This window comes from Lepisosteus platostomus, chromosome 12, assembly GCF_059453375.1.
Source record: "Lepisosteus platostomus isolate fLepPlt1 chromosome 12, fLepPlt1.hap1, whole genome shotgun sequence".
Lineage (NCBI taxonomy): Eukaryota > Metazoa > Chordata > Actinopteri > Semionotiformes > Lepisosteidae > Lepisosteus > Lepisosteus platostomus.
In genome coordinates, this window is record NC_142622.1 from 23,119,242 (window position 1) to 23,139,422 (window position 20,181).

General features: G+C 40.9%; 1 protein-coding gene across 2 annotated transcripts in view; it reads left to right on the forward strand.

Moving 5' to 3' along the window:
• The window catches only part of galnt1 (UDP-N-acetyl-alpha-D-galactosamine:polypeptide N-acetylgalactosaminyltransferase 1), a 204,873-nt gene that overhangs the window by 1,386 nt on the left and 183,306 nt on the right, over positions 1 to 20,181 (forward strand). For both annotated transcript variants that reach the window (XM_088601436.1, XM_088601435.1), the window contains one exon: positions 13,865 to 13,938. The gene's annotated coding sequence lies outside the window, so the exon portion shown is untranslated. The remainder of the gene's footprint in view (positions 1 to 13,864; positions 13,939 to 20,181) is intronic.

Consider the following 20,181-nt stretch of genomic DNA (forward strand, 5'->3'; position numbering starts at 1 on the left):
AATATATTTGCTTATTTGCTGCCGTTATTAAAGCGAAGTACTGCGGTTTATTAGGTGGGATCGATTTTTATGCTCTCGTCTTGGGCCGTGCAAGAACAGTGCGTTTCTGCTGGGTATGTGCCGGTCGTCTCCTACAACAGGTCTGAGACGATTAAAAGAAACGGAGAGGAGCGAGGGCGAATCGGAGATCAATATGCAGAAGCGGAATGTGTTTTCTCAGTGTTAAGATGTAAAGCGTAAGAGGAATTAATCTTTCAGGTCTCTAGGGGGCAAAGGAGGTAGGCATAATCGTCTCCCACGTTTTAATTCTTGTGACGGCTTAATCTTTTTGGCTCAGATGTTGCAGAACAATGCCCAGTCCTGTAGGTACTGTATGTCTGCCCGAAGTCTTGGGGGGACAGTCTGAGACTGGAAGCTGTACCCCCACAAACGGTTTCTTAGGCAAGTTTACACTTCTCAAGCGACGATTACATGCGGTCATTTATTGATGACTGAATTTACCTGGATGCTGCTTTTCACACGCTACTTGAAAACCCGCTTGAAGTAAAAAGGTAGGGTTGTGCAGAAGCTAATCATTCAGCGATAGTCACAGAAACTCTAAAAAATAAAGACGGAAGGGGTGAGAGTTATCATACCTCTTTAATTTTCCCCACAACACGTGCGTTTGTGTTTCTAAATAATGTTGTCATTTTCACCTTGTTTTTGTTGGAGTAGCATTATAATCGGATATTGATAAAAAAAACCAGAAACTGGTCTGATCGCGTTGTTTCCTCTCTTTTTCGGAGTGCTGTAAACAGCAGCTGTGCTTCCCCGTAGATGAAAAGCGAGCGGTTTTGTTTGTTATCCCAAAGTGCCCAGAAACAATGCGTTCTTTCGCGGATCACACAATGCAGTCGCAGAGAGTGTGGAGGCTGCGGCGCGCGGGGGTTTGTGTTCCTGTCACCTGGCCGTTCTGGGAACAGACCGCTGTCCCTGAACCCCTATAGCCAGCCTACGCGTCCCCTACACCTCGACCTCGCCTTGATTAGCTGTGGAGCCCAGAATCATTTAAGCGTGGTCAAAACTGTCACCCTTGTGCGAAACTTCGCTACTAGGTTCCTTTGCTGGTTCTAGCCATTGTAAGTCTCCTTGGATAAAAGCGTCAGCCACAGTTGTTTTCATATACTGTATAAGGCGTGCTGGCCAAAAGGTGTTGAAAACCGCCCTTAATATGATTTGAAAGATATTTAATAAAGTCTATATATTTATTTTTTTTTAGAGTTTTTGCAAGCGGATACATCGCTTTGTATATGAATTGATTCAAAGTCCTACCTTCATTGATCAAACCTAATATTAAACATAGTATATTGGCGATTTTAGTTTTTATTATTTAAAAATACTGGGTAGGCTTGTAACCTCAAGCTCTGGCTATTTAATTGTTTTGCATTTAAAACTCCTGGTTGAGATTTTATGTTCCCTTTATGCTGTTAAAATTAAGTTTAGGGTTCTACCTTGTCTATAAAATGTCATAATATTTGTTTTATTCCAAACCACTCATCTCATGCGCACATGTCTTTTGGAATGTGGATGATGATATCACTGGTCTTGTGCCTGCAGGCATCCTGTGAGTTATCTGGGATAGCTCCTGACCCTGGTGTTCCCCCTCCCCCATGTGCTGTTCACTTCTGCAGAGCTCTGCTGTACCAAGATGACAGCAAGCACGTTGCCTCCAACCTTTAATCATAAAAAAAGTGTAAAACACTGAAAAAGACAAAAAAAACAAGGCTCTATCCAGAATTGGCTTTCATTGTTCATGTTTTATGTAGTAGTTTTTTGATACCAAATGCCCCATATGGGGCTTGTGTCAAGTCTAGCCAAATCTCTACGGCTGTCAGTCTTAATGAGATATGAAACCACCCTCCTGGAGAAGACAGGCTGTTTGATCAGAGTATACCCAGCCCCCACACCCCCAGAGTTATGGACCTCGTTTAGTGGTTTGAACGCTAGACTAAAAATGTTATTTTTATACTTCACTCCCTCGAAACTTTCCACGCAGTACTGTATCGGTATGTACTGTATGGATAATTAGATATATCTAGAACTTTTTTGTGTGAGGTTATTTAATGACATCATAACGCATGGGAAAAATCTCAAGTACCGATTTGCATAAGCTACAATAGGATTTGACAGTGAAATAGCTCAGGTCCTTCCAGTCTCATTCAGGAAATGCCTTAATGAAATTAATCTCATTTGCAATGATTCTCTTATTTTTTTAGTGACTGAGAAATAAGCCAGCCAATGCAATTGGACAAGAAATTGCATACCAGTCTTCTTACCCCTACTGTAATAAGCGTACTGTAGCCGTAAATTACTGATCACGACTTCATGCTGTTAACAGGTGATTGGACCTATTATGCTTGCATGTTGGAGCTGCTGGTTCCCATTTTTATTTTATTATCTGGGTTTATTGCAGTGTTAAAGAAACTTTCAGAATGGGGGATTAGATGTCCAAAGTCTTCTAGCTAAATAAAGAAATATAACAAAACAACTGTTACATTTGCATGTTGTATGAAAAGAAATTCCATAAAAATGAGTTGGCAGTGAGTCTTCTTTGTAGTATAGGAGCAAAGCCTTTTTACTGGATCTTTTTGTTAGGTTAATGTTAAGATGTTACTGATCTTCAAGGCTGGGGTACAGTTAAATGTGCAACATTGTTGTATGTAATAACTCCCAGAAGTAATGAGTGAGGTGAAATTACAGTTTTGGTGTTAGTCATGGTGCTGTTCTATTATCTTGTGATTAAATTACAGTGACTGCTTTTGTGCGTGGTGTACAGAAGTGTTTGGTCAAGTGGGACTTACAGATGTGCAGTATTTGCTCGGTTTTTGTCAGTTCCAGAATGAAAGGACCATTTCAAGGGCATTCCTTGGAACCCGTAAAATAAAAACAATTCTTTGTATAGTACAGAATGTTGCTCTTGATTTGGTTTGTTGGAAGCTTTCACGATTCAACAATATCCCTTATTCTATGTGCCAGTCAATGGTTGTGATTATCAGACCACAGAAATGTGTCCTGTCTGTGGTAAGAATGAAGGTGTAGCTTTTAAAGGCAATAAGAGACTGTAATACAGTGTGGAGAGGGGGAATGTTTATACTAGTCTTGTCAGTGGCAGTGATCCACTGTAAAATTAAAAGTCAGCTGCTAAATTATAGAATCTGTCACACAAACCAGCCGCTTAAAATTCAAAATGAAATAAACTAGGTAATTAACAAAAACCTAATGCATTAACATAAGATCAGTTCCAACTGAGAGGAGACGATTCTGCCCTTGTTAACAGTTAATGGGTCTGAGGATCTCATCCGTTTTTTGAGGGTTTGTAGATGTGTGGCTAAAATTCCAATGAAAAAAGAAATCAACTTTTCCTCATCTGCAGCGCAAAAGAAAACCGCATCTTGTAGGCATGCTGGTGAAGTACAAGCAGTTGTCCGGGTCAGAATCTAATATTTGATTACTTACTGGGGGCTGCACACACTTACATCTGGATCATGGGGTTGAAATCTATTTCTTATCCTATGACAGAAAACAATGTTAATTTAAAAAAGTCCCTATGTAACCAGTACATTTTGTGCCTATATAGTACAGCATTTTGAAACCAGAGATTTAATTAAATCCATAAATATTTAACCATGGATTTAACATATTAACTTAAATATTTAAGAATTTCATGAAGTCCCTGGGTTAATTATCTTGCAGTCACACGCATAAGTATGTATGTGTATGACCTTTTGCGGGGACCTTTACTTTCAAAGCAGTCTTTTGCATATCACCGATATTGCTTTTAGACAAAACCCTGGATTTTGCACTCTCACAAACCTTTTCCCACGTGGAGGTTTCACTGTAAACCACTCTCTTCTGCCTCCCCCTCGCCACCCCTCCCACAGCTCCAGCAAACCATGTGCCTGCAAGCACGCCTTTCTGCAGGATTTTCGTGGTGCAGAGACAGAGCCGTCCGACTGGGCAGGAGCCCGTGCGCGTCGGTACATTTTGAGTTGGAACAAAAGGGGCGATTGAAGGCTGAAGAGGGTGTGCTGGTGGAGTTGGGCAGTGTGCCATTATACAGACAGTTAGTATACAATGAGCAACCAGTCTAAGAGCAAAGTAGGATAATGTATGTTTTAATTCAGATGTACCCCCCACACGGCCACATTTAAGCAGAGAATTTTAAGTTGTGTAAACTTGTCTTTTGGTAGGGCGACTGTGTGCACAAGTTATTGCTAGATCATCAAAACAGAAATGAATAAGCTTGTACAGCAACATGGCCGTAGTGCTCTGCTAGGAAGATTTGTCGTGATCTAATAGGGGTTGCTCCTTATTTAAAGTTTCTCCCACAATAGAGGAATGTTCTATAGCTGATGGTGTGGAATCACATTTTTCCAAGATGGAAAGATGAAATGTATTTAGATGAAGTTTTGGGGAAATGATTTAAAATAGTGTTGCACACCTATCTTCGTTACAGTCCCTCTGAGGGAATTCTGATAACTTGAAAACAATTTTGAAGCCTGTGCCCATTGATGAGATGTGAGCCCCATCTTGGAAGTTAATAGACTGGTAGCAGTGAAATAGTTAAAGTACAGATCAAGGTATAAGGAGGGAATATATATATATATATTTATTTTGTACAGAAATTAATGGCTGTCATCATAACCTCCAATCATTTGACAAAGTGTCGTGTTACAGGAGGGCACAGTGAACGTGGAAGAGAAAATCAATATTGGGAGCACAATTAAATTATGAATAATTATGGAACTCCCAAAATTAAATTTCCAGAAGCTAGAGGCATTATTATTCAGCAGAGAAAGTGCTTCTGCTGGTTTATACAGTGCGTCATGGGGAGTCAGTCTCAGTCAGGCTTCTATCTTAGGGTATATTGATGTGTTTTTCGTGACTTCTGTTTTAGTCACCATTGAAAACTTAAATCTGGAGAGACTGGTTATAGCAGAGGTCACTAACCCTGGTCCTGTAGAGCACATGTTCTTTAACTCTGTTCCTGGGAGACCCTTGTGTCTTCCAGTTTTGTTCTGAGTTCTTACTGTAAATGCATTCTGTCTGGTTTCCCATTTCTTTTTAAGGTACATCTCTAAATTTGCTTTCCGCTCTTAAAGTTGAATGGGGGTTTGTATCAACCCTGTGCCAATTTCTGAGTGTTAAAGTCCCCTCATAGTGTTAGCCATAATGTAACCAATTGGACCACTCGGTGGAGGGAGTGTTTCCTACTTCATGCCCACTGGTACCAGTTCATCTTTAATTTTATGCCTGTAAAGGACCTTTCAGTCTAACAAAGGGGAGCACATTCTTCATTTGTGGGTTGAGGAGATGCTGTATATAGATTTGTAGACTTGAAATTGGCTATTTCTGAAACTCAGGAGTGAAGAGTTTGTACACGCTAGATGATCAATTAAAGGCATTAATTAGCTTCAGCTCAGTTGGAATAAAAACTACCGGACATTTAAATATCACATTGAGGAGACTTGGAATAATTTACTTGTGATCCATTAAACGTGATTTGTTATTGAAATTGGGTTCTTTTATAACAAAATCTTAACACCTTTCCTCCCTCAGGGACCATTGCTGCCCTAGTTGAGTGCATTGATTACTTAATTGATCAATAACTTACCAGTGCTCCTGATCTTTTGAAATAGTTGACTTTAGTATTAATAAGTACTCAAGATTATTAAATCCCCAAGGCCTAGTGGTATACTCAAGGAAACAAGATGTTATTTGGGAGCCACCGATGCAACAGTTGCTCAAGGCAGGGTTAGTACCCAGGGGCTGGAATCCCATTCACAAGAAGAATGGCAAAACCGAACCAAGTCATTATTGACCAATAAGTCTGTCTTCTATTATTGCCCTTGGTAACAATGATGATCTAATTAATGAATAATTTGACTGCAAAAAGTAAGAAGGTCAGACTCTGAAGTTGTTTTACACATAACTGTACCTTTTAATGAATGAAAAGTTTGACTAATCAGCTGCAAAAGGACCTAAAGAAAAATCTTTATGTGCTGTATTTCTAAGAAAATAATTAGGGCAGTAATTTACATGACTGCTCAGGTTGGAATTAAGCCCAAAACTGACTGGATCCTCCAGTCCTCAATATTCGATTGAGACACGTTATCTCACTCCTCTCGTCCCCTCTGGAAAAAACCTGACTTTGTTTCTCTACAGTTTGTTAAAATGGCTTGCTTTTCAGATCTCGCTAAATCCCAGGACGGAAAGTGTTGTAAAGGGAGCTTGAGGCATGTTCAGTGTTCCCCTTGTGGGGTGGGGGGGGGAGGCTTCACATTGTGTGATGCCTATCACTCCACTGACCTGTTCTACAGTCGTATTTGCAAAACCTTTTTTGGCAATTGTACATGAGGATTTTTATGGCTAAGACACCCTTGAAGTTTTTTATATAAATATGTTTCTACTATATATATCCTCGGAGGCGATAAGATCAGTGCTAATCTTCTGATCATCTGCCAGCGTGTGCAATTCATCGGCGCCCTGTTTTGTTCTGATGACAGCGTTGAATGAAAGGTACTTTTTTTGGCGGGGGAGAGATTTAACTTTTTCGTTCTCAAGAAGTTCTTTTTCCGAACTGTTTTTAGGAATTACTATGCAAGATGTCAGAGATCAGGTTCTGGTCTTAATTTCCTTCTTTTAATTGAGGGACTTGTGCAGCAATCAATAATACTATTTGGGTACCGCTGAGTGACATCTTTTGAACCAGACTGTGCCTCGCAGTGGCTTCAGCCTCAGTCATTTGCATATTCTACTTCTTTAGCTTGTTGGCTGTGGTTTGCCAAATCATTGATAAGGGCAGCTGCGTTTCTGTCTTGGAGTGTGTCATCTGTTGGGAGGATGCTTAGATTCGAAGAGGAGGGTTGTAGAGTAAAACAGCCCAAGCAGTTTTGCGTTGTTGATTTGTGGTCAGTGAGATCATCCAATCGTACAGCTGCTTGTGTGAATATAATTATCCCTGTGCGGCAAACTGAGCATAACCAGCGCTGGTGCTTGCAAATACCTCATCCCTGTAAAAACAACCAACAGCAATAACTAAACAAACCACTCAACCTCCTGCTGTTTCAGAATCGTACTTCTAAAAAATGCAGCTTCCACTTTCAACCTGGCCTATGGTTTCCTTCTGTGAGAAGAGCATTCGGAAGTGGCTGTTGTTGAAGTTCTCAGTTGGTACTGTGGGTTCAGAAACGCTGTGCCACCTAAGGAGACTGTTTGTTAACAGTGGCAATTCTGATTAATTCTCATCCTCTCGCTGCCAGGTCCCAGACACCCACGCCACATATGGTACAAGCGCTGCTGGCAGCCCTCGCAGTGCGTCAGGGCTCCCTGCGCGCTGGAAGGGATCGGGCTCTGTGGTGGCATCAATAGAAATGCCGCCGAATTTGAGATCTGATGAGTGGGACATCCGCTATGAGCTTTTTGCCACTGGGTCTTTCTCTTCAGAGACCCACGTTTCTGCACGCCAAACTGATGAGGAGTAATTTCCTTAGAGGAGCTCAGTTTGTCGATTATTTTCTGCAGTTTGAAAAGGCAAAGCAGTGTGCATGGTGTGTCATTTATCCTTTGTGTTGCTCAGCAAAAGGAAATTAATTTATTCCATAAGCAAATAGACCATCCTGAAGAAAGAGCGTATCTGCTTGAAGTTGTTTTTTGGCCATTTTAACCAAACATTCCATAAAAAAACAAAAACTTGGGAACAGATTCCTTGCCGAGGAGGTGGGTTGAAAGGGTTAAATGGGGAGTTTTTCAATTCCCATTCTGTCTGTTTTGTATTCATTCATGTAGTGTAGCAAGTAACTAAAAACATCATACAAAAACCTGAAATGTGCGAGAAATGACTGAAACGGTATTTAAATGGGCATTACTGCCAGGTTAAATGTTTAGGAGCAAAAGCAGTAATGCTTTCGACAGTGGAAACAGCTGAGCAAGCAGCCAGCTCATTGTATACATTCCAGCTTTTGAAAAGGCAGGCTTAGGCACTGCGGGTGAATTAGAGGCGCAAACCTCAGAAAGCAAGCGATAGCTGCCATGTTTTGCACAGCCTCTGCCTTGAGTCTGTCTTTTCTGAATGTGGGATGACTTTGCGAAACATGAAGGTTTTCTCACCAATAAGCAGTGCAGATGAACAGTAAGGACTCTCGGAAAGAGAGGGCGGTCCATAATGGGCACTGAAAACTGGTGGCGAACAAGACTGGGTTGAAAGCTCTTCAGTTTGGCTTGTGAAGACCTAGAACAGCGATATGCATTGCACATCCTGGAGGGGTGCAGCCCACCAAGTTTTATAGGGAACTTGCAATCCTCAATCAGTGCAGACCTGGAAATAATGACAAGGAAGGCCAGTTAAGGGAACACCTGCTTCGAATGACGTCATTGAGAGTCCAGAGTTGAATGAAGACCTGAAGACATAGCAGCCCTTTCTCCAGTATTAAGAGGACCAGGGGTACAGCGATCCCTAATGTTGACCCTGACTCTGGAGCTATAAAGCCAGTATTGAGTTTTTGAAATTAGACTTTTTTTGGTCTCGGAGAAGCTGTAGTGGTGGAAGGTTTTTTTTGTTTCTGCCTCTATTGACCCATGTATTTGAACACTCTGTCAGTGTGACCAGAGCATCAGAAAGTCTCCCACTGCGCGAGTCCCTGAGAGGTAGCGATAGATGTTAAGCTCTGATAGTGGTAGAAGGTTAAAAATCCATAACCTAGGAATTATTGTGCAGATATGACTTTTAAGGTTGCTTAGCAACCAATGGCCCTTTGCCAAGACCTGGAGGTTTGGTTCTTAATTTCTTGGATTAGGCCAGGAAAATGTATGTATGCAGAATTGATCTAATTCACTACATTTTCAGCATGCGCTGTTTTGTTTGCATATGTGTATTAATGTAAATTATATGCAAATAAAATCTAAATGGAATAATGCTTGAGTCACACAGGGAGAAAAATAGAAAATGTGCTCCAATATAATTCTGATTTATGGTCTGTGTTGGATTAGCACCATACTTTAAAGGGTGAGCTGTGTAATTTGTTGTGCTGTGGCTTGCTGTGCAGTTTTCCTTTGCTCATTTTTCTTGATATCCCCTGTATCATTGGTTTGTGGTGAGGAGAAAGGGTTTCTGATGACTGACCATGATGGTACGAGCCTGGGGGATTGTTTAATTTCTCCATCCCTACTCCCTTACCACAGAGCAGCTCAGTCTGACACCAGCCTGCCCGCCCTCCCAGCACACTCCAGGGGCAAGACTCCCATTTGCACAGAAAGCATTGGGCATTTTAGATTCTTGTATGTGAGCTTGATGTTCTGGCTTATTTTCAGCACATTTGCATAGACAGACAAGCACTTCAGGAGTTTTTTTTTTTACCTTAAACCACAGATTTAACTGGGGATGTGTCATTATCCAACTGTGGCTGGAATTTCCCACACAGATTTGTCCAGTTGATTGAGTCCCTCTGAGGTTTGAGTTAGTGGGGGTGAGTTCAGGGGTCACTGTGGCTCTGCAGAGTTGACGCTGGGGACCTGCAGAACTGTCTTTGAGCTTTGAGTCCTGTCCGGGACAGCTCCAGCTCTTCTCCAGCTGATGTCCTGCACAGCCACTTGGATACTCGTGGAGTAAATGGTGGCGAATGATTCTGACATTGGAGAGCATGCGTACCCCCATCTCCAGTGCGTGCTAGGACTGTAAGCATTATAGGAGCACTGCAACAGAGAACTGGGTGGATTAACAAATGATGATGTTAAATTGAGTCGGATAAGAAAAACGCCTGTTCCAAATCACAAATGCTTTATTTCTTCCACAGCACACTTTTTTCTGAAGTTGGCAGTTTCTTGAATTCCCTCTCAACAGCTGTGAGAGGTAATTTCGAAATTGAATTTAATATCTCTGCTGTGGTTCAGCATGACAAGGAGAAATGGCAGTCAAGAGCTATTCAGGCAAACATTACAGAAAGTGTAAGGTGTAAGAGAGGAAACTTCAGCCTATATCACTACCTTCTTCTGTGTGAATTCCATCTGTATCATTTTACATTGATAACAGACATCTATAGTGGAATAGCTACGGTAGATGTGTCATTTAGCATAAGGCTATACGTGCAGTTCACCAGCTGCCCAGTCAAAAGCCAGAACACACTTCATTTTGGAACATTTAGGTAGCTCAGCTTGTTCCTAATTTGTATCCAATTAGCTTTGACAGTGTTTTCTTAGCATTAATAGAATTTTGAATGTAGTAGTGATCTGAAAGCTACTAACTTAATAAGCAGTGGGTTAAAGCATAAGACCTGCTCAAGTTGCTTTACTCTCCAGAGTTGAAACTGTGAAAAAGTTAATCAAGAGGCGTTCCAGTTTTATGGGAAGCTGGCCTGTCTAGCATTTCTGGGCCTAAAGAACTGGCAACAAATAAGAAGTTTGTATTAGGTGTGATTTGCCTTCGACTTGATTCGTTTTTAACTTTCTTCCCAGCCACCTCTAAGCTTGTATGACAAAGCCAACTGAAAATCGTTTTCAGTGTCTTAGTAGAACGTGTTCCCTTGGGACTCATCCGTCTTCACTCTGCTTCACTCTCATATGAGCTCTGCAGTATAGCTGATGTGAAAGCTGGGCATCAATTATACATTTAAGAGGAAGCACCGTACTTTTTTGTTCCAGTTTCTATTCTAAGAAAAAAGATAAAGGAAAAATAGGTATTTCTGTGCATGGGATGCCTTTAGCTCACGCAGGACATGTATATTGTATAAGCCTGAGGTGTTGATTTTTCTCTTGCGTGCCATGTGCTGTGTATGTGAAAGTTATTATTCTGTCATTGTGTGGCCATACTCAAGTCCAGCTCAGCTTATGTGCAATTTTGTTGAATTGGCCTTTTGAACCCACAACTATGAGAGTACCAACGTGTCATTTACCACTTCTGAAGGACTGGTACTGTTCATGAGGGCAGACTTGCGCTGACTTGTCGATGCTTATGTTCAATTCATGCTTTTCTCATTCAAAGTTCCATTGTGTATCTTAAGAAGTTATAGGAGCAATTTATATCATTCCCTTTTCCTGTCATTTAATTTACTTGTTTCATGTCTCATTACATGCTCTGCCTAATTCATTGTTGCTCTTTCTGCTTAGATGATTTCACATTCCCATCAACTACTCCTGTAAACCCTTCTTAATGGGCGCATATGTTCAGTGGGGTGCATTATTGCAAATAAAATTCCCGATAAAAAGACAAAGGGACGAAAACAGAAGATATTGATGTTTAGCTGGTCTACTGGGCACAAGTTTGGGATTGGTCCACAGTGGGTACATCGTTGGCCAGTCGCTGTGAATCGTGTGATGAGAACCGCACCAAGCTAAAAAAAAGTGCAGAAAAAGTACAGATTGGAGGTACTGCCTGTTGTTGAAAGGATAAGGCCATTATCATCGTCTCTTATTCTCACTTCTGTTGTCACCCACCAAATTGTAGAGCTGGTCACGATGTGTCAGTGCTGACTTGAAAACACAAACAGCTGCACTCTCCATACGCATGATACAAGAGTGGAGTCTGCATATTAAGTGACTCGGGCAGGTTTGGGCATTGAAGAAAATTCTCGAAACAAAGCAATATTTTGCTCGGTAGGATTTAGAAATCATGTCACACAGTTTGAAGCTAAGACACTGTATTGGATGGCACAAGTTGGGTGAGGTTTTGATAGCTCCCTTTCATCCTTTGCTGCTTCATGTTGGCTTTTTCCTTTACATACACTTATAGTCACCTTGGCTTTTTACAGTCCACTGGTGATAAAAAAAATAATAATCCTGGTTTCCATAACCACAGGAAGAAAGTCTGGAAAATAGTGTTTTCTTTTTCAGAGAAGGCAGGAGAGGCAGCATCGTCACAGGAAGGATCTTCTGGTCTTGGGAGACATGACTTTTTCCAGGAATTTAAGTAAATAAAACCCTGTTGTATTTACACGGAACGTCTTTAAAAGCCAGAAACATTTTTTTACTTGGCCGGCCATAGTGTCTTGTCATTTATTTTGGTACTTTGTGGACACAGTCGAATTTCTGCTTACATGTTCCCTGTCAATCCTTTAGAACAAGCAGAGTATTGTGCTGCTATCGGAAGTAAAATGTTCTTGACTGATGAGTACAGTGTACTCCGCCTAGATTTTTACTCTACAAGCCAGGATTGTCAGTTTTTGGATTCCCAACACGGAAGTAGGTTACATTAAAAAATATGTTCAGTTCTGGAAACTTAATGTTGATAGCTGATGTTTAAGTTCAGGTTTTTAAAAACCTACTACAGACATGTTTTTCTCAATGGTTAAGAGAAACTCTGTGCTGTGTAAAATTGCAGGTTTGGTTTTGAATGCACAGGTTTTCTTTTCAGATTTCAGGAATCATGAAATTCACACTGGCTACACTCCGTTCTTTTCCTTTTCTTGACTTTCGTGTTGGTCTATGTTCTGGAAGTGATGGACTCTAGCAATGGGCCTCTTGTTTAGCACTGCAGGACTCTCTGCCAGCAGGTGATCAGATAACATCCAGCTGCTTCAGTGATGTTATTTCAGCTGTGTGCAGAAGCAGTGCTCAATTCAGAATGAATTTATCTGAGCCCAGACTGATCACGGTATAACTACATTGAACACCAGCGTACATCTTGGTAAAAGTGATCTGTGATTGTGTAAGGTTTTAAAAGTTACAATACAACACTGCTGAATGTATTTCTTAAACCTAGTAATACAAAACCACTGTGTTACATCACATAGTGTAACACAGTCTGGTCATCTTGTCTGGCAGGACTAAATAGCTCAAGGGTATTTGACTTTTAGCACACATGTGAAAACAAAGCTGTTGTGTTGCATGAGCACTGTGGCTCACACACTGTTCCTCACCTACTGATGAGGCCTGTATTACAGTTCTGTATTATAAACAGAACTGTTATAAGGTGCTGTTTTTTCTGGAGTCTTGAAATGCCCTATGGGATGAGTGTTTGTTTTGACCGCATGAGGAGCTGGCTGAGACCTGCAGGATGTTTTCAGGCACATGTCGCCTCTGTGGCGGCGGTGCGGTGGCTCTGTGGCTAAGGATCTGCGCCTGTGGCTGGAAGGTTGCCTGTTCATATCCCGCGGCTGGAAGAGAAATCCTACTCCATTTGGTCTCTGAGCAAGGCCCTTAACCCCAGCTGCTCCAGGGGCACCATATAAATGGCTGACCCTGTGCTCTGACCCCAAGCTTCTCTCCCTGTCTGTGTGTCTCATGGAGAGCAAGTTGGGGTATGCAATAAAGACAAATTCCTCATGCAAGAAATTGTATATGGCCAATAAAGTGATCTTATCTTATCATTTGTGTTCGTGGTTACAATGAATTGTGCGATGAAATTTGACATTTGGTCCGGGCAGTGGGGTTTGGGTTGTGTTAAGTCGGTGTGTGTAATGGTCATTCAGAAAGCATACAGTTTCAAAATCCATCTGGCCTTCACTCTGGGTCAGTGTTGTTGCTGTTGTGGAGATATAACTGGTTTTTCACTTAAGGCTAGCTACCATCTCCAAAGTAAGCGAAATCAAGAGGTAATTTTCCCACAGTGGTGAAACAGGCCATCAGGCAATGTTTGTGTCCCAGTGAGGCCCTGTTCTGTGGTCAGTGGGGCTCAGTGCACCAGCAGTGTTCGGGAGACCTCTATTCAGGTCAAAAACACAGAGTAGAAGGGGGCTGTACAACTCCAGATCAGTGTGTGCCACAGCATTAACGCTCTCTAACCACTGTTTTAAAATGGCGTTATTAATTCATGTTATAGTCCCTGTCATTTATTTCTGTCACACACAGCAAATTTGTCTAACAGTCTGTGTCCTGTTGTGCTGTTGAATTTCAGATCGGCCCTATGCTGAGAGGTTTGGCAAGTTTGCTGCTGCTGAAGCTTCCCCTGGCAAGTTGACGAACCATACAGTAAGTATTCTCTTCCTAGATTTCCTAGGAGAAATTGCCTCCAGCGGCTGGGAAAATGGTCAGAAGCTTAGTTTCTTACTCAAAAGCTCTTAAGCTAAACTAGTGAGCTGCAGTAAGTTTTCATTTTGTAGTCCCAAGTGGTTTTAAAATGCCCAAGTGACGGTTTTTCCATAAAAGACCCTTTTATGTGAACATTTATCTTCACGTAGACCTTGATGTTGCCCTATTTCCTTGTAAAGGGGTATCCTGGTTTCACTCAGTCCGTGAGGACAGTGTAGATGTTATCCTGTAATATAAGTAACTGGGTGTACACCTGTTGAAGCCTGAATACTGGGACATTAATGGAATTTTGTAAAGCCCTTTGTCATGTGATTTACAGCTATGTTTAGCACCCTGGGACTACTGTACTGTTGTTTTTTTGTTATTGCAAAGGTAGAAGCACTCCTGTCTTGTTTTTTCCCCCCACTCGGACATGATTAAATACCTGACAACAGCAGAAAATGGATGGATGCGAGGAGGAAGGGATCGATCGGCACGCTGATAATTTCAGGCTTTTTGAGTTGTGCAGGTCAATTATATTCTCTTTATGCAAATCTTACTTCAAAGGATTTTTGCTGTGATTGTTGCCGATAGACTGAAGGCACCATTTATGAAATGAAGTTTTACATTGACCTTATTAAGCAGGGTTTGTGCTGGGAATGCCAACGAGCTGCACAGAAAAATCCAATACGGGGAAGGTGAAGTTAAACTGTACATCGGATTCATTGAATAATGGGGAAACTCTCCTAACCTCTTCTAAAAACCTTCTTAGGCCTATTCTTACAGTACAGTAGTGTTCTGTGCAGCCAGTGGAATTGGCAGTAGGTGTAGTGGTTAGTGGCACACCAAGAAAGATCTGTACGAGAAAATAAGCCAGATTTCTCCGAGGGTTGACTCTCCAAGGAAAGCCGTTGCCTGACCTTCACGGCACAGCTTCCAAGCGATAAGTCATTGCATGCCTCACTGTGTTTGCTTTGGCCCCTCGAGATTAAGCTTCTGGAGGCCAAGCGACACTCTGCACTGCTTGGAAAAAGCTCCCCTGCCTCGGGTCATGCCAAGTCACTTGGTCTGTTTTCTGGAGCGGATGTATCTTTTTTTGATCTGAAGTAACTGGTGCCATTCATATGTACTGTCTCTTGCACAGCCATTGGTCCCATTTATAATGACATTCCATTTTGTTGGATTACCTAAGTTGTGATTGAATGTTGGCTTATATGCTTATATTGACGTACACTGTTTTTGGAGTGAATGTGGCTAATCAAAACCCGATAGCTCCAACTGAACGCTTTTATGGGTGAAATACATGAAATCTGGGCAAAAAACTGCAAATAAAATGTTGATTAAGTATTCTCCCATTTGTGCATTTGTAATTAAACTAAATGGGACTTCATTGGAAGAGTGAATACTCTTGCTCTCACTGTACTAAGTGAAATCCTCATTGTTTTGTTGCATTGTTTTTGAAGACGTTTGATGCTGGAATACTTCTTCTTCTCTTTCTTCTGTTTGGAAAGCGGCCCACCTCCTTCAGGATTCTAGCTGTTTGAGCAAGTGAATGACAGTTCCTATAATTCACTAGTCCCATATAGTAGTGGAGACCCAGCTTGCTTTCAGCTCTGCTACAAGAGAACGTCTCTGCTGAAAGACACTAGACTAGATAGGCTAGACACTGGATATACTTTTTTTTTACAGATCCTACTAAGTTTTGACTTTTCATGCATGTGTCCTGTTTTTAGTGATAAAAGCACCCAGCTGAGGTTGCTGTGTGTGAAGAGTAAATGAGAATTCTGGCAGCAGGATACCTGCCCTTTATAAGCAGTTAAATCATTAGCAAAAAGCACAGCAACACAGACTTTTTAGAATGCTATCCATTGCTCATTTCAGGTCTCTGCTTGAACGCAAGACTTCAGCAGACTTACTTCATATTATCCCTTTGTGTTTTCATGTGTCTTGACCCTCCTCATTATACTGAAGACCCTGTCTATGAACGGTATTCTTCACTGCTCAGATCACATTTGAACTTAATGAAATGGATATGGCAAAAGATGCTAATTAATGACTCAGTGGAAGTTCACATAAGAAGCTTTGCAAGCTCATTGTGGGGGATGCTCTCTATCATCAGCAGTTTTTCTGCCTTAGTAGTGGATTGTGTGCTTCACGAATTTGTGTCTTGCAGTAGTCCAAAGAGTTTGTATTTGAAGCGTATTCCCTAATTCCTCACAAATATTTGTAATGTTTATTGCGATGGAAAGATTTGGAAAAGTTAGCTGTAGAATGCAAAATAGGCTTCATATATCAAAAGCTTTGTGTAAAAATGAAAAGTTAACTTCAATGAATATAATATTGACTTTATTTGAGGGGGCAGTTGCGTCTCTGTGAGTTTAACATCAGCGGTACACTAAAAAATGTCAGGAGTGGAATACAGTGATTTGACTGTGGTGTCTTTCCTAGGTGTGTATTACATTAGTAAGTCCTTTCTATAGTGTCATGCTGCAATGTAATAGGTTATCGGGCAGCCAATCAGAAAGTGCCACACCCCCTCATGGCCTATATCAGTACACCCAGTGATCCCATTATTGACTTTTATATGCTGAATACTGTGGCTCCTGGCAATGAACTCTCAAATGACAAAAGCATAGAAATTAAAATGAAAGCTAGTGAAGGGAACGCCTATGAACAGATGTCATAGGCGCCAACATGACATTTCATGTAGGGCTGTATGAAATACTGTGTGGGGGGAGATGAGGGGGTACGTATGTGTGAAACCAGTACTGGTGCGAATATAGCACCTTGACACAAGCCTGCAATAGCTGATGAACCAGTGAAGATCGTCATGATAATCCTGCTGCACGGACAAGAATTTGTTTCTTCAGGAACAGTAAGATACATGTTGCACAAAATGATCTCAGTGGGTGTGCCGCTGCTTGGAAACACTTGCTTCATCGTGTTTGTTTGTGCCTCTCTGCAGTGGTTGATCTTAAACTGGCCGGTAAAGTGGTGCAATAGCTGATGGATTATCCCAATTGAAAAAATGAAAATGACATACAAGCCTTTGACCATATTTGTCTTTGAAAAATGGCTTTGCCCCTACTGTGAAATTTCGAAAAGATGTTGAAGGGGTTATCTGAAGGCGAATTGATGGTTTCTATCTTTCCAGAATTCGTAATTTGTTTCAAAATCAAGTATACCTATTGCATCTGGATTAGGATCTTGGACAGAATCTCTTCCTATTTTTATTGACTTGTAATTCTCTTGTACACACAGTATCCTTCCTTCAAATCCAAAGTCAATTTGGATCTGGAATTTATTGCAGAATGTAGTGGAAGCTGCTGGTTACAATGGATCTAGTTTTTAACAGTGTACTCCAACGTCCCAGATGATTGTATGTGAACTAATCATGAGATTTTCTGTACTGCTCTCAATTGATGCAACTTGTTAACTGTCAGAATGTAGTTACTCAAATCATTTTTGCTCATCTCCCTTTATTTGACATTGTAATGACAGAAATGTGTTATTGAATGCAGATAGCCCTAGTTTTCCTACTACGTCAGTGTTTTCCTGTGCGTCAGTCTCTGAGCATTCAGACAAACCTTGGTACTTCCTAAATATTTCTGAAATGAACACAAAAAGAGGGAGGTTACCCTATAAAATGAAATCATTTTGTTTATGGCAAGGCATTGCATAAGAATAGGGAGTAGCTCTACTCACAAAAAAAAAAGTCACTAAACATTTTTCTGAATTCCCCTCTGCGTGCTCTTTATCTATTGAATTTACAAATACAGTGCAAGGACACTGGTATGTATTCCAAACAAAATTCTTTGTTTAAGCAATTGGTGTTGTATTTTTAGAAGATGGGTAATAATTTCCAATATCGCTTAGAGCTTTTTCCGATGTACCACAGCAAGATTCTTGTAATTGTCACCAGACGGGTAGCAATCCTCTTTGATTTAATTGTACATGCTGTGATAGCGATTTCAGAGCTTCTGATCAATACGTCCACATGAAAAGGCAGTCCTGTTACATCTGCGTGAGATACCTTTTAAAAAAAGCATTTCCAGGCTAGAATAGTTGAGCATGAGTTTGCAGATAGGACTCAAGACTTGTTAATGATACAAACTACATTGTCACTACTTGTTTTTTACATAGAGCCATATTGGTTGTGATCAGTATATTTCCTGGATTTACTGGCTCTATGATCTTTTCTTCTCTAGCATGTGATTTCATAGTTTTGTACATGATACAGGCAATTTGGAGCATTCTACTCTGTTAATTATAGCATTCAGGAATAAGTATTTGGTTTTGGGGCCATAGTTATACTATACTAGCAAATAAATGCTTTTTTCACTTTTGTACAATTAAAATGTTTGAACTTTACTTCACTATGTCAAATATGCTTCACTTTAGTATGTTTTTGTAAGTTTAATTGAGTTTAATTTAAGTTTAATTTAATATTATCATGCTTTTTGTTCTGGGTATTGGCTGTTCTTGTGATTGCATTGGATTCACTTGTTAAACTGCTGACTATATATGCCTTCTTTATACAATACATGCATAATCTTTCTAGAAATCTGTCTCCTTTTGTCACGGCTGTCTTTGGCTCAGAATCAGCAAAATTAGGTTTGTTCTTGTGAGTGCGTTCTGTGTATATTAGGTAAACCAGTGTAGCTGCCTGACTTAATTATTCAAGCTATCGTATTCTGAGCATCCAGACTGCTTATAGTTTTACACTGTGTAACTGATCAAAACTGGCAGGTATCATCCTGGTCACTTGCTAGTTAAAACTAGCTAGTTGAAATCGAACTGTCACATTGCTATGCTACTATATTTCAGAATGGAAGTATTTATTGCTGCTTTATAGTTTTCATATTTGTGAAGACATTTCACTAAAACATTTTTTCTTTCCCCGTTTACTTTATAACTTTCTGCTGTGCTGTTTTATTGTAGTGTTTCTTCAAACAGCATCTTGCTTGGAGGGCTTTAGAAGTGCTTGCAGTTTTCAAGTAATAAAAGTCTGTCAAGTAGGTAATAGAATTGTTGCACTGGAATATTGCCCCTCTCAGTAAGGCTGATAATAGAGGTGTTGTACTGATGTCATGTGCCCAGTTTGGTAGGTGAGATTGCAGTAGTTCCCAGGGCTACTGTATCAGTATGTGCTGGGCTGGCCTGGTGTCTCAAGTACAGGGGTTTTGCGCTGTTGCATCTTGTCCAGACAAATGTCAGCTCACTTTCAATCTCTTCATACTACTGACCAAACTGTACTCAAACTGCTGCTTAGTTAATTCTGGTCTTTACAGCTTGTGAGCCATAACCCCCTGGGCAGAGAAATAGCATTTAAGCACCTGTGGACTGGGACATGATTTCCCTTTGAAGAAGAGGTCAGGTTAAGAACTAGCAATGGTGAGGTTTTATTTTTGCGTTGTTAAAATAGTTTTGCTTTTGGACAGGTGCGAATTGCTTGTTTCTTTGTGAAAAATACAAAAAAGCAACCAGAAAATAGAGAGCAGGCAGTGGAGGTAGAGTTCCTCAGATTAAATAATCTAACAGCAGCTGATGTCCTAGATAATTCATTCTGATCTTGACATACCAGCATGCTGACACTTTGATGGGGCCCTTGAGTGCTCTGATCCACTGGAGAAAGCTGTGTCAGTTCTGAATATTTCATGCAGATGACTAGAAGTGCTGTACACAGTCTAAGGGTTTTGACTTTTTATAACCATGGCTTTTGATCATTCTACAATATGATTATTGTTTAAATCTATTGGTTTTTGTGGGCTAATCAATATACGCATGAGCCCTAAGAAAGGTCCCTGCATGTGTGTTTTAAGACAGCAGCTATATCTTCCTGCAACTTGCAACGGTCAGCCTTCTGAAGTTAATCAGGTATGAGCCTGGCCAGTGCTGGGATGGGAGACGTCCTGGGAAAGCTATGGTTGCTGATGGAAGAGGTGTTAGTGGGACCAGTAGGGGTCCCATTATAGCTATGGGAACACTATACTGTAAAAAAGGCTCTGTGCTTCAGAAGAGACATAAAACGAAGGCCCTGACTGTCTGTGGTCATTATAAATCCCAGAAGACTAGAGGTGTTACCCTGGTATCCTGGCCAAGTTTCCCCCTGGCCTTTGCCAATCATCGATGAACTGGCTTCATCACCTCTGTGGAGGAGAGTCCCCATTATCTGTAAAGCGCTTTCAGTGGAGTGTCCTGAAA